The 6191-nt window shown below is 45.7% G+C and overlaps 1 pseudogene; it reads right to left on the reverse strand.

Annotated features, from left to right (window-relative positions):
* Nucleotides 1–6191, reverse strand: part of LOC117284759 — a 12584-nt pseudogene that overhangs the window by 5959 nt on the left and 434 nt on the right.

Below are 6191 nucleotides of genomic sequence, written 5' to 3' on the forward strand. Positions count from 1 at the left end.
TAAACAATGAAAAAGGGGTTGGAGATATAGGCTAGTGTACAGGCCCTGGGTTCAATTTCTAGTACTACATAAAGGAAAAGACAGGACAGGACACCTTAAACCTCAGGAGGGTTGCCATTCACAGGCACCGCCCCTGAGATGGATGGACAGATAGATAAATGGATATTTGCACAGCTGGTGGGTGTGCAGATGCGATCCTGAGCTCTGAGCCACACCTGCCCTCTGGGGACACATGGCCAGGGACCTGTCACAATCGTGGGTGTTAGGTATGTGCACCCCAATGTGCTTGGCTCCACAAGGCTTAGGGGGCTTATGGATGCATGGCCATGTTGCCAAGGAAACAAGAGCAGAGAGTAAATGCCACCCTCAGCTAGGCTTTCCTTGAGGGCAGTGGCTCCTGAATTTTCCTGCATGTGGCTGAATTTTGATTCTAGGCCTCTGTCGGGTACACTGGCTACTGTGGGCTCCATGAGAGGGAGTTGTCTTTCACAGGGAGCAAGACCAGGGGGAACAGCTGAGAAAGTGTCCTGGAAATGACTCCCTGCCAGGTCTGGGGCTCAGTGGCTGAATCACCATCCCTTTCCAATGCTGCCAGCCTTCCAGGTATCAGGCCCAGCCAAGAAAAGCTCTCAGCCTTGACAGCTGGTGCAGCCAGATCTTGGGGTGCTACAGGCACCTAGGACAAAAAAGGTCAATCTGTCTAGACCTCACTTTCTCCGTCTGTTTAATGGTATTACTTATTCTCTAAGCTTGAAGCAACTTAATGAGGAGATTGTGGACTAGGGGTATCCATAGTGTTCCAAAAAGCCAACTCTGTCAAAGGTGCCAGCCACAGCACCTCAGGAACACACCTGTAATTGGTTTCTATGTTGTGTGGGGGGGTGCGTGCCCATATGTGATGCTGGCAAGGGCTCTTGAGCTACACCACTGAGCAAGCTATACCCCTAGCCCAAACAAGCTTGGTTTATTGCTCATAGCAACATGAGAGGGCTCACACTAGGAAACTGGGAGCATTAGTAAAAGAATGTTAGAATTTATAGGATTTGGGCTTGTTAGGTGATTTAGGGCAGGGGATTTGGTTTATTTTTTGCAGTGCTGGGTATTGTACTCAGCTCAGCTCTGTGTGTGTGGGTGGGTGTGTGTGTGGGTGTTGTTTTTGTTTTGTTTCGTTTTTTGGTACCAGGGATCAAACTTGGGACCTTGCGCTTGCAAAGCAGGCGATGGAACCACTGAGCTAAATCCCCTGCCCCAGTGTGTGTGTTTTGAGACAGGGTCTCGCTATGCAGTCCAGGCTGGCCTCAAACTTGCAGCGGCCTTCTTGCCTCAGCCTCCAGAGTGCTGGGGTGACAGGTGTGTACCACCATGTCCAGCTTGAACCTAGAATCTTGTACAACTAGAAAAGTACTGGTAAAGTCAGGTGTGGTGGTGCACCTGTAATGCCACCATTCTGGAAGGCTGAGGCAGTATGATCACAAGACAGAGCCTAGTCTAGGCAATTTTGTGACTTAGCAAACCCTGTCTCAAAAATTTAAAAAAGGCTGGGTGCGGTGGCACACACCTGTAATCCCAGCCCTTGGGAGGCTGAAGGCAGGAGGATCACTGTGAGTTCGAGACCAGCCTGGGCTACATAGTGAGTTCCAGGTCAGCCTCAACTACGTAGTGAGACACTGTCTCAAAAACAGAACAAAACAAAACAAAAACAAAACAAAACCCAAAGATGAAAACATTAAAAAAGATCTGAACCAAGGGAAGGCTCTTGGTTCAATACCCAATTACCAATCCCTTTCCGCAAAACAGCACTCTACTGAATTTCACTCCTAGCCCTGTGGCTGTGTGTGTTTGTCCAGGTGAAGGCTGAAGGAAGCAGAGCACAGTGGCACATGCTGTAATCCCAGCACTTGGGAGCTGAGGCAGGAGGACCACTGCAAGTTTGAGGTCGATTCGGACTTCATAGCAAGACCCTGTCTCAAAAACTCAAACCTACTCCATAAAAAGGAAGCAGAAAAGCAGGGATTCGCTCTGGATAGGAAGTGAGGATAAGTCTATGAGTAGGTATCTCAATGAATCTCATCTAGGAAGTGAATCAGAGTAGATTAAAGTTGTAACTGATAATGAAGTTACATATTAGCCAAGCTGGGCCTGGAGGTGTGGCTCAGTGACAGAGCACTTGCCTAATGTGTGCAAGGCCCTGGGTTCCACACGGAGCACCTCAGGAAAAAATAACTTAGCAGCCAGGTTTGGCAGCTTTGGGGATATTTGGCCTTTTTTTGTTTTGTTTTGTTTTGTTTTGTTTTGTTGTCTAGACAATGTTCATGAGATTGTGATCAGACAAAATTACAAATTAGTCTTGTTTTGGGATTAATTCATCAGGGACACAGAACAGCATTGTCTGATGTTGATTTTTTTTCTGTTGTTATTTGTTTCGGGATTGAGCCCAGAGAGTGCTGAGCTGCATCCCCAGCCTTTTAAAGTTTTTGAGACAGAGTCTTGCTAAATTGCCCAGGCTGGCCTTGAATTTGTGATTCATGGGCCTCTCAAATAGTGGAGATTATAGGCACACACCACTATGCCCAGGTTAGACTGGTTTCTTTTGTGAAGAACAGCTTTTCTTCATTGTGCTTTTTTATTTATTTTTGTGGTGCTAGGGACTGAACCCAAGGCCTCAAGAATGTGTTTTTATAAGTACTTTTTACACCAGGCATTGCGGCACACACCTGTAATCCTAGCCTTCAGGGAAGCCAAGGTGGGAGGTTCACAAGTGCAAGCCCAGCCTAGGCAACTCATCAAGATCCTATTTATTTATTTATATTTTATCCCATTGTTCCCTGCCCTCCCTATGTACAAAAGCTTTGTTTCCATTTTTTCCTTCTATTTTTCATTTTTGTTTCTTGTTTCTTCCTTCTTTTCTCCCTCCCTCCTCCCTTGTTCCCCTTCCCATTTGAACACTTTCTTCCCATTTCCCAATATCTATTATATGTTTTAGTACTTATTTCCACTTTCGTTTTCTCACACCAGAGAAACAAAGCAGTATTAAATATGTGTGTCTGATTTATTTCACTTAAGAGTATGGTCTCAACCAGCCTGGGCTACACAGTGCGTTCCAGAACAGTCTGAACTACATAGTGAGACCCTGTCTCAAAAAAAAAAAAAAAAAAAAACCAACAAGAGTATGGTCTTAAGGTCTATCCATTTAGCTATAAATGTTTGAAGCTTATCCTTCTTTTTGGCAGAGTAGTACTCCATTGTATAAAAAATCTTCCTTATCCATTCATCAGTTGATGGGCATTTGGGCTGTTTCCAAGATTTAGCTACTATAAACTGTGCTGCTATAAACATGGGTGCCCATATATCGCTGTTGTAGGATGCTTTTCATTCTTTTGCTAAGATACCAAGAATAGGTATAGCCGGGTCATATCGAACATCTAGTTTTAGTTTTTTGAGAAATCTCCACACTGATTTCCACAGTGGTTGCACCAGTCTGCACTCCCACCAACAGTGAAGAAGGGGTCCTTTTTCCCCACAGCCCCACCAGCATTTGTTATTGTTTGATTTCTTGATAGCAGCCACTCTTTCTGGAGATACAACCTCAGTGTTATTTTAATTTGCATTTCACAAATGACCAGTGATGATGAACATTTCTTCGTATATGTATTTGCCATTTCTACTTCTTTATCTGATAAGTATCTTTTCATTTCAGATGCCCATTTTTGTATTGGGTCTTTAAATTTGGGGGGGGGCTGGGTTTTTTTTTTCATTCTTTATATGTTCTGGATATTAGTCCTTTATCTGATGAATATCTGGTAAAAATTTTTTTCCCATGCTGTGGGTTGTCTCTTCACTCTGTTGGTGGTTTCTTTTGCATGCAAAAGTTTTTTAATAAGGTGAGGTCCCAGTTGTTGATTCTCTGTAGTATTTCCCATGTGGTCTGGGTTTAGTTCATGAAGTGTTTGCCTTTTCTTGTCCTTGAGCATTCTACCTATTCTCTCTTCCAGCAGATTTAGTTTTTCCATTTTAATAATTTGAACTTTGATCCGTTTTGATTTTTGATTAGTACATGGTGAAAGATATGGGTCTAGTCTTAATCTTGGGTATGTGGAAAGCCAGTTTTCCCAGAACCACTTACTAAAGAGTCTATCTTTCCCCCAGTGAGGGTGTTTGGCTCCTTTGTCAAGATTAGATGTCGGAGTATGTTTGGAGTTCTTTCTGCATTTTGTAGTGTATTCCACTGATTCTCAAGTCTGTTCTTTTGCCAGTGCCATGCTGTTTTTATCACAGTAACTTTGTAGTATAATTTTTTGTACCAGGGATCAAACTCGGGTCCTTGCTCTTTCAAGGCAGTGGTGGAACAACTTAGCTAAATCCCCGGCCTGTACTATAAGTTTTAAAGTCAGGTATTGTGATGTCCCCTGCCTTGCCTTTGTTGACCAGAATTGCTTTTGCTATTCTAGGTCTCTTCTGGTTCCAAATGAATTTTAGGATTGTTTTTTCTAATTCTGTGAGATACGCTGTTAGCATTTTTATTGTAACTGCATTAAATCTATATAACAATTTTGGAAGTATAAGACCCCTTTTAAAATAAAAAATAAACCGGATATGCTGGCACACACCTCTAATCCCAGTACTTGGGAGGCTGAGACAGGAGGATTGCTGTGAGTTCTAGACCAGCCTGTGCTACTCACTGAATTCAAGACCCTGTCTCAACAAACAAGAAGGACTGGGGATTTAGCTCAGTGGTGCCACTGACTGCTTTGCTAGTGCAAGATCCTGAGTTAGATTCCCAGTACAAAAAAATATAGATAGATAGATAGATGGGGGTGCTGGAGATGTAGCTCAGCCCAAAGGCCCTGGGTACAATCCCCAGTACCACTAGAAAAGGGCAGGGGGACGGGTTATGATTTGTGTACTGTTCCTGGACTTTATGCTGCAGCTTAAATCCTAACAGAGCCTCTTTCAGAGGAGAGGGAAAGAGAGGGTAGAGGGAGGTTATGCTGCCCCATGCAGCTAAGCTACATCCCCATCCTTGGGGTGCAGATCAACTTCAGAGTGTTGTCTACGGCCCTGGAAGAGTGGGTGCAACTTCCTTAACTCCACAGAGGTAAGCACTAATCTAGTAGAAATCCTTTTCCTTATCTTCTGGGGTCATGGTGGGGTCCAGCTTGACCTTCCTTCTCCAACCGCATCAGAACTAAGTGCCCGGGTAGCCAATAAATTGGTCTTTGGAAGAATAGGCCCTCCTTTGGAAAAAAAAGGCCTTTCACGGGCCTAGAAATAAAGCGGAATGCTCAGAAGCGGGGTGACATAGGTAGGACAACTGGTGCTGCATATATCCTTAGCGGTTCTGCACTATGAGCCCACTAGGATCTTTGCTGGGACCACTGCAAGTGCTTTGTACATGACCTCCCTCCTTTGTGGTACTGTGGATTGAACCCAGGGGCACTCTACCACTGAACTAAAGCTTTCCTTCTTATTTCCTTTTTTAAATTTTGAAACAGGGTCTTGCTAAATTTCTCAGACAGCACTTGAAATTTTGAATCCCTCCTGCCTCAGCCTCACTCGGTGCTGAAATAGCAGGCATGTTTAAATTCCCCCTGTAGAAATGCTCCCTCCAGGACAGCCTCCTGCTCCACAGGATTCCTTACTAGTCGGCAGGGCCACCTGCATCTAGGGTCGAGTGAGGTGGGGCGATCAGTAACCGATAAGCCGAGGCCCTCGATAAGCCAAGCGCCCCAGGCTAGCCCGCGGGGGAAGCACAGACGCCTGGAGTGTGCTCTTAGGTGACAGTTATTACCTATAAACGCTCCCGCTGGTCCTGGCGCTGGGGAGGGTTGGAAATTCCATCAGCTGCCTGGGAGGGTGGGGAAAGTCAAACCTCGCTTTATTTGCCATCTGTGAGACGGGGACACAAGTGGAGCCGACGTGCATGGGTAAGCGCGAGGAGGAGACCCAGCCTGCCCCCTCCCTCCCCTTTTCCCATCTCTGCTCCCCAGGATTAGAAATTTGGCCATTCGGAAGTTTGTTCTTGGAGATCAGAAGAGCTCCCACGCGAATGTTCAGGGCTGCAACACAGCAGACCGGAAAAGTGCGCGCGCTAACATTCTGCGTGCCGACGTACCCCGCGCCCGGATCCCCGCAACCCTGTCGCTCCTCTCTGGCGCGATCCTGCCGCTCCCTCCTCCAGGTGCCCGCCCCGC

This window comes from Fukomys damarensis, unplaced genomic scaffold (assembly GCF_012274545.1).
Source record: "Fukomys damarensis isolate Sample0158 unplaced genomic scaffold, DMR_v1.0_HiC HiC_scaffold_39, whole genome shotgun sequence".
NCBI classification, from domain to species: Eukaryota; Metazoa; Chordata; class Mammalia; order Rodentia; family Bathyergidae; genus Fukomys; species Fukomys damarensis.